Source organism: Neolamprologus brichardi, chromosome 1, assembly GCF_056152115.1.
Source record: "Neolamprologus brichardi isolate AB-2024 chromosome 1, ASM5615211v1, whole genome shotgun sequence".
In the NCBI taxonomy this organism is placed as follows: Eukaryota; Metazoa; Chordata; class Actinopteri; order Cichliformes; family Cichlidae; genus Neolamprologus; species Neolamprologus brichardi.
Window position 1 is genome coordinate 19,157,335 of NC_142104.1, and position 15,479 is coordinate 19,172,813.

The 15,479-nt window shown below is 41.5% G+C and overlaps 1 protein-coding gene across 3 annotated transcripts in view; it reads left to right on the forward strand.

Annotated features, from left to right (window-relative positions):
* Positions 1–15,479, forward strand: part of zfhx3b (zinc finger homeobox 3b) — a 191,193-nt gene that overhangs the window by 147,669 nt on the left and 28,045 nt on the right. The window lies entirely within an intron of this gene.

Sequence of the window (15,479 nt, forward strand, 5' to 3'; positions counted from 1 at the left end):
CTTGACGCAAAACACTGTCCAACAAGCGGGTTGTCCTTTTTTTAGTCACTGCAGGGTTCACAGAGGTGCAGTGGCAATCATCAGAGGCCCAGTCTGCATAGTGTATTTAAAAAATGATTATAGCTAGAATAGAATTTGTGCTTATTGCAGTAGACCAGGACATATTCAGCCTCTAATATGTGAACCGATGATTCTGTGTCATCATCCTGCCCATGTCTATACTCTTACATAAAGAGTTTGAGAATCTGTGGATCCTTTTAGAACCCAGCTAAAGGTTTATCTGTTTGGATAATAAAGTCTGTTTTTGTGTATTTATTGCACAAGCTTAACTTTTCTATTGCCTTTTCTCTTGCTTTGCTCTCTTTTAAACACTATGTTGCATTTACTCCTAAGTATTGTATGGTGTTTAATGGCTTTTGTAAAACACTTAAAACACACACAATATAGAGAAATTGTGTGCTTTGTATTTAGATACAAGTGTATATATTTTAAAAAAAATCTTGTTTGGTCTGTTATCATTTTGCCAGTGGCTCCAGGTCACTATTGTCTTTGTGTGTCAACTGATATGTGGTTGTTATTGTCCATGTAATATGTGATTCAGGCTGGTAACACAGCTGTACATGGTAGTGTGAGTTACAGTTCAGAAATGAGGAAACCCTGGGGGAACAAAAAAAAACAAAAAAAAACAGGCATTTTATTTGATTAGACACAAACCAAAAGCGCTTTGCTCTTGTTTCCTGTTCGCTAAATTTCTCCCACCTTTAAAAAGGTGGCTCCACTTAGCTCAGAAAGAGGATATGCAAGATATCTTCTCAAACTGAACACCACCCCTCCTGTTACATGCTCAGTTGGTACATAATGCCCCTCCTCCTTGGCTATCAGTTTTGTTCCTGTTGGAAGAGAGGGAAAAAGAGCAAGGTTACACAGGGCGTCATATTAATGGGGCCTGTCATGCGCGTTGATCGTCTTAGGCGTGGAGGAGGATGAGCGCTCAAAAGGTGTTGTCTTCAAATAGGATTTCTGCAAGTGAGACATCCTCGTTGGGTGATATCCCCCTCCGAGCGCCACTTTCTTATAGAATGATCTGTTATTAAGCAAATGAAGTGCTGTGGGCCCAACGGTAAATCCCTCCACTTTGTCATGGTGTGCTCTCAGTTATCACACCCTACTCTCTCATTCATTCCTTATGTTCTACCCATTTCACCATGTTATGCCAGGGCACGGCAGTCTCGTATTTGAAGTCAGTCGTCCCTTTGGAGCATACAAGGCACAGAGAGGATTCCGAGTTGTAATCAATGGCTCCTTAAAAGGCACATTGATCTTAAATAAGAAAAGGGAAGTAGGCTTTTCCCCCTGAGTAGAATAAAGTAAAATGGGCAGTCCTACTACAAATCTGCCGTCACTCTCATATTTGTTTAAAAAGGAGGCTTGGAACACAACAGAACTAAATCTAAGTCTTAATGTGCTCAGATCCATTTATTCTTAGTCATAATGTCTTCAGAAGTACACTAATACTAATTTTCTAAGTTTAATCCACACTTAACCTGCTGGACTTTTCAATTGAAGCTCAGCAAGAATATCAAGTCACTGCTGCTACAGCACTTATGTCAGATCAGTTAAAATGTCTTTTTCCCAGTATTGTGTAGATTGTATTTTGCACCTCTCATTTGTGAAAACACCCTAACATTAGTTCTGTCAATCTGCTGTTAAATGACCTCAACCGTAGGAACAATTAGGAAATCTTTTAATGAACTTTTGTTTGGCATGGGTCTTTTGTCTCGGCCATCCAGATACTTGATAGAGGAAAAAAGAAGGGCCAATTGTAAGGGGGTGGGGTAGACGGGGGAATGGCAACTGCTAGACAGGAATTGATTGCATTAATTGATATGCCAATATGTAAGCTTGTTACATCCACCATTGCTTAGGATGATGGCTAACAGGTCCGGCTGATCAATGGAACCAATAAAGGCTTCATCCATTAATGAGCAATGTGGTAATTAATGTTATCCCTAAACCAATTACCTCAGGCAGTGCATCTACAGGAAAGAACACCAAATTGTCCAACCAGGTTATCTCTGTCATACTCTTGGCAATATTCTCATGCAGTCTTTACTGTTCTGTGGCTGTAAGGCTGTCCCAGAATTTTCACAGGCCATAAAAAAAATAAATAATTGTGTGGTCTTTCAAGAGGCTATCAAACAAATCTAAAATATTTAAAACATTATGTTTAGTACAGAAAATTTACTTCACCTTTTTTGTCGTCTTTTCTTTGATGTTATGGCACCAGCTAAGATAGTGTTCATACCTTATCCATCACGTCTTGTTTCTTTATATGGACATTCAACAGCTGAATCTTTGAGCCTTTTTGAAAGGAAAAAAGTTTCATAACCTTTGGAATTAACAGGATGTTTCTTACAACTTGGGCATTTCTTCATCTAAAGTTGAACAGAACTAAAAACACACAGCCTGTTGTACTTTTCATGTCTTGAATATGCAACTGTAAATCTCTAGGTTTTCTGTAGTCTGTACTGTAAACAAAGGTGTTCAGAGTCAGAGTAACATTTCAGATGCCTCTTCAGACATTCAAAGAATTAGCCGATACTGATGTTTTATGACTCATCCATTGGCCAGCAACTACAAAACCGTGCAACTATTAACTGTCTAACTGTGTGTGCGTGCGCACTTAGAGTAACGCACGTACACACAATATAGAATTTGTCTGTATTGCATGTAAATGGCCACAAAAGCCTGATTTTCTTTATGATTACAAAGAGCAAGACAAAGAGTGAAATAGCAAACTGCCACTCTCTCTGAAATACGCAGACTCTCTACATAAATATAAGCAGCAGTCTTACAAATCAATATTTTCTGAGTTATAAAGTAAGATTTTTTCTACCTGGAATGCCATACCTCATTCTTTGCTCATCATTGAATTAATCTCATATTAATTTGGCATAAATAAAACACGCTTTTGTACATTTTACTGCGTGGTTATTGTTCAGGAATAAAAAGAAAAAGTATAGTGGTTGGAAAAGTCTGACTTTAAAAACATCAAAGTGTTGAACAGGTCATTCATGCTGAAATGCCTTCTTTTACTCATTTACAGTAAATGATTTTCACTCACTAAGCATTACATGGCTGCTACATCTGGCATCAATTAATTATGGGGGGGTATCCAAAAAAATGCTAGCTGTGCCTAGGACTAAACAGTCACTTTAGCTTGTGATTTGTTATATATTAAATAAGTAAAATCAAAGTGTGAGAGTTGTATACTGCATGTGTAATGTCTGTATTCACAGCACTTGTTTAATTTTATGAACACATAAATTGAAACTACCTAAAGTGATTTAACAAAACAAGAAGGAGAACTAAGTGTGAAATGATGACTTATTAGTTGGGACAAGCCCTTTAGACTAAAATCCTGTTTATGTAATGGGTGTTGCAGAAGTGCGGAAAGGCCCATCTGTCTCTCTGCCTATTATCTGAAGCCTTAATCGGGACTTACAGCAGGGCAGGGTAAATAAACAGTAAGTAAGTTGTCTTGGGTAGAGGAACGTCAATGCCTGCAACTTGCTCAAGCCTTTCCTCTGAATGGTTCTGTATTGACCCCTGAGGACCCCCCGAGAATTCCCTAATTGAAAATTAATATTGAATCAATGCCGCAGGCCATTTGCATATTGATTATAAACATCCAGGAAGGCACCAAGTATGTCTGGGATCAATAGGGCCCTTCTGCAGCAGGCCGAGTGCACTACATCACATGGCAGCTGCCTGCTCCTGAGGTTAATGACTGCTGCTTGTTAAGAAGCTCTTGTCAGGTAGAATCCAGCGGCAGGGTTTTTCTGCCAAAGCTGGCAGCAGGTGAACTGTAGCGGGAGGAAGAGGAGGTATAGATGAAGGGGCGAAAGTGAGGTATTTAGGCATCCCCCCCTTATGTTTTAGGCAATATAAAATCCAATACAAACATCAAAAAAAGTCTGACTTTAAATGTGTTAGCAACTTTTAAGTACCATTGTTGCCACTAAAGTTTACAGTCTGTTTGTGTACTCTGTTAGATGTATTTTTGGAGACTTGGCAACCTATTGTTGAACCCTGACCACTCCATAAAACAGCCTATAAAATATGTGTGTGTTTGTACTGTATACGTGTGTGTGTGTGTATGTGAGAGAGAGAATTGGGAAGGCAGGCTGATCAAAGATAACACAAACCATTTCCTGCCCCTAAAGGGAGAGAAAACAATATTAGGTAGATCAAAAAGGCCCCTTTTAATTTGAAATGAAACTTTCACAACATTACAAGACAAAGGAGACCCAGAATCTCCTACTTTAAGGCACCGATTAAGATTCAACACATGCATTCCTCTCCCAAACTCCCCATAATAGTTTCCACATGTTGAGGAGATGTTAAGAGGTGGAGGCAGGAGAGAAGGGAAGGGAGTGGAGACAATGGAATAAAAAGGGTTTGATGCAAATGGAGGAAGATGAAGAAAGAGATTTCCGTCAAACCACCTTCGCGGGTAAATTAAGCATACGATCCCACAGAAACCTGACTGGCTGGTTTTGTGGCGATATTGAAGCTTGGTTAAACTAATGGAGCTCTCTAAAACCGGATGATTCCCTAAACCCACGGGAGACTGCAGACCTGGTGTGAAGCACATGTGAGAGCAGCTTATTCTCCAGTCTATGAAAGACAAGGTCTTGAATTAATGCTTCCATGCAGTTTATGTCCATTCTCTCCTCGTGATCGCCCCCAACCCACACCCTGCACTGGGAGCTAGAGTCTGGGAGCTGAGAATGGAGTGCTGGGCCCAGAGAACCAGGCTGCATCTGATTGCTTCATTACAGGCCCTTTCATTGACTTGGTTGCACTGAACTGATGAACTGAGGCAGTGGACAAGGGCACATAATAGGAAGAAATGAATTCTTATCACAGCCTTCTCAGGAGGCCACTGGTCCTGACTCCTGGCAGGGGCCAGCAGAAGCCATGGCTGAATAAAAAGGAAGGGGCTTTATCTAGGCCCATTCAAAAGCCTGAAGCAGGATGTAGACTGCGGACATGATGGAGCTTTAGGAGCTGGATCAGTACACAGGAGAGGAACCACAAATCCACAGAGAACCATATTATTGTAGGGAGCTTGTTTTAATGATTCGTTTGGTGATTAGTGTTTGCTTTCTCCCAGTAACTGACACCCACGGCATAAAATTCTTTCACTTGTTTATTCCAGCAGTCCTCCAGAGGCAGACCTCTGCTAGTTAGAGTCCCAGCTTTAGGCTCCATAGCTGCACCCAAACGCCAACAACTGAGATGAATAATTAATTTTGTACCTTATTGGGCTATAACCCCTAACTCTCCAACCTCCAGCTAATGAGTGAGAAGAGTCTTCTGCAGCGAGGACAATAACAGCACCCATTATAAAAACAAGTGCAACACTAACAACCACACATGCATACAATAGAAATGCAAGATGTGGTATAGCACAGTATCAATTTAGCAGCAGGCCAGGTCTCTATAGTGAAGAGGTTATTAATCCCTGACTATGCCTTAAGAGGCTAGAGACTCACACAGACCCACAACAGACCTTCTCATTTCCATAGTTATATGCAGAGTCAGCGTTACGCTGCGGAGGAGGCGGGTAGGGAAACCCGATGTTTTACAAATGCCGCTCTGTGATCTTTAAGGGGCACCCACACAGGAAGTGAGCAGAAGCGATCTGCCAACCAGAAATCATAGAAAGTCATTCATAGAAATGACATTCAGCGACTTCAAGTGAGGGCAGGCTCGCTGCCTGGTGGGCGAGTCCAGAGTTAAACTTTTTGACAACTTCGAGGAGAGTGACTGTCAATGAGAGCACCAGATACTGTTGAGTGACATATGACAGTGTGGTAAATACATTAGCGGGTTATTTAAGCAAACGGAGTCTGCAATGTCCACTAGCGACCAGCTGTCAGATGAAAAGCGGTGCGCGATGAGTGAATTGCTTCCTCTGTGGATTCCCATTTGGATCCTGACTTTATGCGATATTGTGTCATTGAAGTATTTGTCAAACTTGAATATTGGCGAAGTTGGCTGATAGCAGGTCAAGACATCTTCCTGCCCCCCCCCCCCCCCCCTTTCTCCCAGAAAGAAAAAAATCATACCTGTTCTCCTGGCAGAAAATAGATACTATGGAAAGCCATTTAACTCTCCTCCAATTCAGAATCCAAGGACATTTAAAATGACTGATCTGTGACAATATTTGGTAAAGAACTGTCTAGTAGGCTATGGTCAGTCTGACAGCGCACATCCTAAACATCATTTGGCCTCAGTTTGCTGCTGGGGTGTTGCGGCTTTTCTTTTTTAGCATGTTACAAGAAAAGCATCAGATACTACTAGTCACTCTGGTCATTTTAGAACAGCTGGCCCATGTTTTAGCCACATCATCAGTTTAATTTTTTCCCTCTTTCCTGTCTCGTCTTCTCGCTCTCCTGTGGCTGAGCCAAAGATAACTGAGTAGCAGTGTTTGACTGTAATCACTCCAAGTCTCCTTCTCTGGAGAGCAGCACAGCGGGCAGCACAGATCCACCCTTCTAGGAGCTCTCAGCCCACTTTCTCAGTGCTATTGCATGTTCATGAAGAATCAGCCATTCCAACTTTGCATATGTAATGAACAAGCGCACGCAAACACACCCATGCAAATTGTGTTTCTGTTCAGATGAATATATAGTGTAGTAATGCAGTTAGGAACACAGACCATCGGACCCTCTCAGAAAGGATACATTCAAACCGAACCAGTAGCAGCAGCAGTCATTTGAATAAACTTTACAGTAAAGAAGCCTTCCTTCCAAGGAAAACTGTGTAGGCCTGTTCTGTCAAGTGTCATTCCGAAGCGTTTTTGAATTTTGGATAAAATTGAAAGCCTAAAGCTGTTTGGCTTACTAAACAGAAACAGATTAATGTGAGCTAAACTTACAGTAAGATTAGAAGGACGAGTAGCTTAAATGATGGTTGAGTTGGTACATTGCATCTCATCAGCTGGCCACAGTTGTGTTTTGTAATTAAGGCTGTAAGGTGTGTTCATATTCAAATAAATAAAGAATCTTGCCTGCATTATGTGATTAATAAATTAATACATTACAGGAGGTGCATAAAGAAGCAACTAATTGCACAAGATGAGTCTTTCTCATTATGCTTTTGAGGGGAAATTTCATTATATGCTTCACAAGCCAGATGAAATCCTGTTTTTAAAGTATGCAAATAAGGATAATACCTTATGTTAGGAAAATCATATGAGTCATAACAAAGCATTTGAATAGACACAACGCTATGATTTTGTTGTCTAGTCTATAGTACAGTTTATAGAGCCTTCATTTATCCTCGTCTCACAGGAGCAGAACACGTTGGCATCGAGTATTTTAAGAGAAAAGTCGCATAACTCGTAGGAAGGTGCATTACCCGTGTAATAGGACTGAGCAGTTTCACTTTGTACTGAGAAATAACCATATGAAAATTTTCTGTGCGATAATTGCTAATCGCATATACAATATCGACATAGAAAGTTTATTACTTGCAGCATTTTCTGTATGTGCAATACAGCTTCCAAGATTAACATGCGCTCTCGTATTACCTAGTGCTACAAGCAGAGGAAAGAAATGCATCTCCCATCATTGTACTGCAAAGTTGGTAGATAATTTTGCACATAATTGCAGTGGAAAACAACCTGCCTATTAAGCATTTAATGGCAGTAATATAGAAAGCAATTACCGTTACTTTGCTGCACACACTGAAAATAAAGATTTCTCTAAATTAAAAGGATCCTTAGACTACAGCTAAGGCTAATTGTGTGGGGTCTTGTGCAGGCATCTAGTTGTACATCATTTGTAAGGGCTAAATGCTGATCAGTTAGGAAGGCCTTTACACGCTGTGTCCTGAGTGTGTGTTTTTGGGACTGCTCTGCTGCCAGGGAGTCTGATAGCTCTTGAATTATTTATCTCTCAGGCTGCTGGACGGTAGTCACGGCGACCTAGGCCCCGTAGTGGTTGTCTGGCGACATCTCCCTTCAACATAAGCCATTAACAGACAGGGTTTTGGGTGCTAATGAGCAGGGTGCAGTGTGCAAGGACTGGAGTTTTCTTACCCTCAAACTCTAACATAAAGACTCACTGCACGCTGAATAAAGACGTAGGAATGATTTACAAAGATGTGAGTGCAGAACTTTTTAATTAGGTTAAAAAAAAAGAGGCAGAAAAAGATTGGGGGAAAAAGATAGGAACAACCACCCGTTTTCCTATTAAGGAGAAATGTCAAGCGCGGTGGTGAAGCAATAGTCTGTGTGCATCCCTTTGTTGTCCTCCCTGACATTGAAGGCTAATTTTTCATGGTTATTTGAACTGGAAAATGAAAGAGAGGTTTGTGATTATTTCCTATAAATGACAACACAATTGCATTACGCTTCAGTACAAACACAGAGAGGATATTGCCTTTTCATATTTCATGTGAAAGTAATGGATGGGCTATGCAAAGAGGAATAGAAAGAAAGACAAATGGTGAAAGAAAGCTCCCTATGTTTGATTTGTATTAGAAACTGAATGGATAGAGGTAGGGAAAGCTTTTTTCAATAAGTGATCGCACTCTTGTGGATGTTTTAAAGTGCCTGCGCAGCGTAATCATTGGTTTTCTTTAGCAATTAGCTTTGAGCAACCAGCTGGGTGGTTTTCGAAAGAACAAGTTACCCTGTGTATTCACTGTAATCTCTAGTAGAGAAATATAGATCAATGCTAAGCCCCCTACACGGTGTCCCATGTATATCTGTACAGCTGCATGATGTAATAAATAAAAGTAAGTGTAATAAATAGTAGGATAAAACTCCAGCACACCACCCTCCCCTTATCAACTATCATGAAAGATCTGAACTTAGCAGGCCGTTAAAGCCTTTGAGAGCAAACACACATCAATGATGGCCTATATTTTATATTTTAAATAAAATTGATTAGCAAAATTGGTATTCATAACCTTGTCAGATTCTGTTTTATCTCTGCGCACGCTTTCATAAACAAACAGACGGTCAAGCCCAGGGCGGTGGTTGGAGACAGGGAGGCAGAATGACCACAGAGGAGGAATGGCGAACCAGCCCACTCTAGAGGGGCATGCTGTGTTTGTGTACTTTAAGTTTCCAAAGATTGAAGAACTAGCAGGAAAGCCTCTGTCGGCAGGACTCATGTAAATAGGACCCATGTGGGAGCTGTGAGCCGGACTCCTAACACGCGCCGTGGTAGGGGCTACATACATCCAACCATGGCAACATTGATTTTCTGAGCTAATACCTCCACAGAACGGTCCACAGGCAGATGGAAGCACTACAAAGATATGCAAATGGTGCATTCGATAAATCGACAGACAGAGATCTTTTTCAGACAGTCCACTGTACCGGTCTGCAGTGCCTAAAAGGAGAGATAAACAGATAAGTACCTGTTAATGGACACACAAACACAAGTGCGTGCACTCAGACAAACATACAAGCACCTGCCCGTTACCTGGGAAAACTTAGATCGATAATAGAATTTCGTGTTAAGCAGAGGTGCTTCAGAAAAGCACATCAAATAAATGCTGGGACTAACCGTTGCTAGCTTTTAATATGAACGTGCTATTTTTAATGTGGCACACAATATTTTTTAATTTCCAAGGTTTTTGCACTGTATCTTGTGTATAATAACAAAACAAACTGTGGGTATAGTCATATTCAGCACGCTTATTAGTCAGATATGAAACAAAAGCTGCTGGGTGTATGTCATATATAATAGATGTGGGCTGTCTTGTTAAGCCCAGCAGGCTGTATGTGGCTGTGTCTCTGTGGAGAATGGCTCTGAAGCTCACTGTACCTGGTAATTAAAGAGAGTTTGTGGCAAAAGCCAAACATCAGGAGAGATGAGCTATGAACAAAAGAGCTGTGACAGTTTCAGGTTATGTGATTTTTGTGTCCCTTTTTGCCAAATGAAAAATCAATACATTTTCCGGGTTATACATATTCAGAGTGTCCACCATGCTTCCGCCCTGATGGAGAAAGGGGCGGGGGACTGCGGGCTTGAGTGGGGGAGTCGCCTGTTCGCCTGTCATAACTGTACCATCGCATTTTCCAAGCCACTGGTGAATATTTCAGAGTTGATGTGATTGCCCTTCATGACAGCGGTGATGCTGCCCCCCCCCCCCCCCCCCCTTTCTTTATTTAAGGCAACCCTTCAGCCACCCCCACACTCTGCATCAACCCACCCCGGTTCTGTTTGGTCCTTTTGAATAGCTGCAAATAGGTGAAGGCATTGTGGTGTGAGCTGGAGGAAAAAGAAAAAAAGATGCATTAATAAAAAGGAGGCTGATTTAAGAGGAGGCAGCGGTGGAAGACGATAAGCATAAATGCATGGTGGGGGGTGGCAGTCGCAGCTAGGCAGAGTAACTCTTTGTGCAGGACATTGTCCCTGAGGCAGAGTAGATGGAAGAGCACAGCCCAGTGATGCTTTTGCCCCCTATCCAGGCTTTTAGCCCTCTGTCCTAGCGGGGAAAAGTACAGCCTGCATCTTCCATTGTGGACATAATATGTGTTGGTTAGTAACCATCATTTTGGGCATTCAAGGAACCCAGTGGTGTGTGTGGGTGTCAGATGGGGCAGAAGAGTGAGCAGTCCCTGAATGCTCAGTCCCTGTGTACCCACATTAACCCAGATCCTATTCTCCTTCATCACTCAAGAAAAACACAAAGAGAAAAGAAGTAGAGCAGCACTCACTTTATCCACTTTATTTGTAATGTATCTAAACATGCCATTATCATGAGAAGAACTTCTAATTAGTATGATTTCCCGTGAGATAACACTTTAGGGAAAATATTTAATACATTACGTGGTCTCAATAACATTTCCTAATTTACTTTCATACCGAAAGCACAAAACGCAAATTTTGAGCCTTTTCGTGCATTTTTCTGTTCTTTTTTTTCTGTTAGAAAACACTTTCAAAAAACCATGACCTGATTACCTGAAAATGGCCCGGGAGTTTGAAACGCAGGGGTTTGGGGGTGGGTCAGATAAAATGCTCCGTGGAGGACTTATGGGCTGTTTTGATGAGCATGTACTAGGGAAGTTCTGGAAGGATGTAGGAGGGGTTGCTGTGATATAGCCGGAAGGCAGTATGAACTGTCACTCCTGTTTGTGATTAACTTGCTGTTTAAAGTTTCTTTAGTTGTTAGCTACCGATGTACCCCTCCTCCATCGCTCCTCCTTTCTGCTGCCCCCCACCACAGCCCTTCTTCTTCCTGCCCTCAGCCCTTTGGAGACACAAAGTATTCATTCACATTTAGATCCCGAGGTCACAGCAGGGCCAGCAGGGAGAGAGGCCAGCGAGTCGTTCCCCCCCCCACCCCCACCCCCATAGACAGGTCAGGAATCTAACATGTAACTCTGACCAGCAGCGCTGAGCTAGCTTACTCTTGCTTCCATGTGAAAAGGAAAGTGTGTGGGAGAGGAGGAGTAAGAGCATGAGTGAGAAGAGTGCAGGGACAGATGAGCTTTCATTTTGTGCGCAGTGCTTGGTGTAGTTTCTGGATTTTACTACATTGATTCTTTCGTGGATTAATGTATATTTTGGTACACTGATCTATTTTTTGAATGCATGGCTAAATTTTAAATGCATTTCATAACTGAGGTCTATATGACTCATTACAACTGAAATACTACACAGAAATCAGTAAGAATATCTTGCAACTCACTTAAAAAGCAGTAGTTTTTTTTCCAGTATTGCATGTGTCCACATTTTAATTAAGCCCTATGTATTGTAGTGCAGAGGCCATTATGGTTACTGATAGTACCATGTTGTGGTTTATTGGTCGTTCATGAGCAAAAGCCCCGCTTGTGTCTGACAGTGTTGTGGGCATGTTTTGCTCAGTTGTGGTTTTATGAGGTGTAGCTTCAGAGCTTCTGTGAGTATGTGTTGAGAGGGGAGTTACGAGGGGTGGGAGTGTTTTCCTGTGTGTTGTGCTTTTTTTTCGGGGGGGGGGGGGTGTCTTGCGTATGGGGCACAGAGGTGCTGATATGAGGAGCGGACAATGCATGAAAGCCCTCAGCATGAGTCCTGTGTCTCATTGTCCCATGGTACCCTCCTGTCACTTTCATTTTGCGCCCTCTAGTCCAGAGTCAGGCTAACTTTGATATGAGGAAGGGGTGCAAGGGATGCTGGGGAGCATGAGGGGGATTTTTAAAAGAAGGAGAAGGGGAGAAAGATAGAGTCTCTGAAGTGTGAAATAAGATTGCTTTTTATCCGACAGTGCAGCGCTAAAGAAAAGGAAGCTGTCCGGCTCTGGATAAAGCGGGGGAAGCACACCTCTCTGATTTACAGTGCAGTCCTGTGACACCTGGTTAAAATGATAACAACAGCCTCAATAATCATAATGAGAGTAATGAGAGCTTAGACGCACGGCTCCACACAAGAGCCCAGAGAGAAGCGCAGCTCAGCCCTCGCTCCCAGTACTCGAGAGCCGGGGAGAGGGAGAAGCTGAGCTCTGCCCCCGCGCTGGTGCTCCATGACTTACGAAACCCAAGCGAGATAAATAAGACAGTGGAGTGACTGAGATGCTATATATGCAACTAAAAATGAGCAGACTGTCACTGCTGTTTGAGGAACACTGGAGCCGTTCTCAGGTAGGACTGGAATTCTGTACTTTAAGAAAGGCAGTTATCATCACAGCATTATATTCTGCTGAGGCCGAGGATGGAGGAGGAGCCTGACCTAGTGAAAGATATCTAGAGTGACTATTATTACTTGCTGCTGCTCTTCTCCACAGTCTGGGAAGAAATACTGGAAAGTGCAGTGGTTACCATCAATTATTTATTAGGCCGTTTGTGCTTGTCAGTCTGATTAGCATTAGTGTAATCACTGCTCTTCAGGGGAAAAGGAAGGCTGCTCTCTCTCATCTGAAGGTAATCTTGCCATTTTCAGTGTCTCATCTTCACCAGACAGCTTTTGCATAGCATCTGCTTTTGTCATCTCCACATATTTCTTCCCTTTCCCCTTCCCCATGTGTTTCTGTCTGTTGCTGGTCGGCCCCTATCCCCCTACCACCACCCTCCCCTCACCTCATTAATGTGTGTGTGAGCAAGTTGCTCTCGCCCAGCTTGTATAGAGTGACACCTATGGGTCTGATTAAGCCTCTGCACTCACTGGCAAAACACAAGAGAGGAAGACCGCTAAGCACCTACACAATGTAGGAGTGTGTGCGTGCGTCTGTCTGTCTGTGAGGGAGCCCATGAATTGTCCCCACTGAGTGACTGGGAGAGCAAAGCTGATATTTTTCATGCTCAGAACAGATGAGTGTAATCTCTGTGTCGGCAATGGGTTTTTTCAGCTTGCATGATTAGATTAATGGAACTGTTTCATATCATTGTATTAGGATGGTTAATGAAGACAATTAATTAGAAGACAACCTTCAGGCTATTGTCCTTTACATCTCTCAGATTTGGGTTAGAAATGGCCTGCTGCCATAGCTTTGAGTGTTTCTCCTAATCTATTTTCTGAGTTAATCTATGGCTACAGTTTTAGTGTCTCTTCCATTTGCATCCTACTCTTAGGCCACTCGTGACCTTTCATTAATTATAGCTGGCCCCAGCTTTAATCATTCTGTAATACTAGTTGTAGATGAGATGAGAAATGGGCAAAGCCATTTGCCACTTAAAGATGTAACGGTACTCCTGGAATTAAATGTCTGCATTTCTGCATAAATTATAAATGTGTTCTGTGTGCCAAAAGTGATATGATCATTAAACATCTCAAAAGAAAGTGTGAAAAACATGAGTGGGGAAAAGGAAAAAAAATCAGTACCAGCGTGCTCATGTATAGCATGTGTGCAGGAAGTTGGGAGTAGGTGGGGCGGTTACAGAGAAGCTTAGCATTAGAATGCTGGCTGCCTATCAGAAAAATGTTTAAGCACAAAGTGTGTATTAATGTGTAGGTGGGGAATTAGTATCACTACAAGTGTCACATAGCTAAGAAATGACACCTTGCCCCGTTTTTAAAGGTGAAAAAAATTTACCTGGGGATTATTTTGTAATCTGAGCACCTATGCAGCTGTACAGTATCCTAATTCTCAGACTGTTGTAGAGATTTATGCAGGTAGGAGTTATAGGATTTTGGGACTCTGCAGCAGATCTCTGGGTTTTTTGGGAAAGTTTAAGATCCAGCTCACCAGTACGGGAAGGAATTCATAGAGTCACTTGGAAACATAATAGAAACACAGTAATGCAACTTTTTTGTTGTTGTTTTGAGGGGGTTTTTTGCAGCTGATTTTGATTAAATAAAAGCTTATTCTTAACTGTGCATTTGTGCTTAGAATAATAAAATATCACAGTTGATATAAGCACCCTCTTATGGTTTCGTAGCTATAGTGTATACTTAAGAGAACCATAAAAAATGGCGATAAATATAAATACGTGATGAAGAAAAGTGGCAAAAGCTCCTTAAGCAACTATCCAAAAAAAGAGGAAAAGTGTCATATAACAAAATGATAATTTTTTTCTAATGTATTTTCCAGTTATAAATATGACTTATTTGCATAAGGAATTTTAAAACCCATTCAGCAGAATAAATTAAGATCTATTTTATTTATGTGTCATTGTCATCAGTAAAGCCACATGGTTTAGAGATGTATGGTTATTAAGTGTGTCTGTAATAATGATACATAGTTTGAGTTTGAGAAATGTACCTGTTGTATATACAACATAGGCTCATAGGTTTCATAACTAACAGGCTAAACAGTGAGTGTTAGGGAAAATGTACTGTCATAAAAATGGTTTTGGCTGTGGGTACTCATGTGGTGAGCTTAGATTAGATGTGTGATGACTGCAGGGCTGAATACTTGAACAGGATATTTCAGTAGCTGTTGTAGCTTTGTCAATATATCAATAGCTCATAGAGTAGAGACCTATGCATGAAAGCATTTTCAAAAGAGCATTTAAGTACATTTGCTGAGAATTAGCTGACTTGTATAATAACTGATAGGGCCTATTGACTGCGGCCTAGTTTACTGTTGTCAAATCAATGCTATTCCATGCAAGTCACACTACTTTTAAACAAACTTAACAGGCAAAGGGGATGTTCAGGGGGCACTGGAGGGAAATAAACAAGATTGATGCCCTTTTTATTATCTGTTTTTGCTATCTTTTCCTCTGTGTGTTACTTACAAATGGCGTTATTGGATATCCATTGTTTGGACTTCGATGCTCTAAATGGCCTGATATATCGAGCTGAGGCTTTTAAGGTGGTTACAGGGGATTTCTGCCTTTGACTTGGCTTAAAAATAAAATGAATTGTGGCTCTGAAAGTTTTAAATATTTATGATTTATTTTATTTGCTATAGTGGGATAGCAGAAGTGAAATGAGGTTTGTATTGGTAAGTAACCTAACAGATTGCAGCGCGCGCGTGCGTGTGTGTGCGTTATGAGAGGAAGCAAATGGGGGTCTTTTTCTTGAACT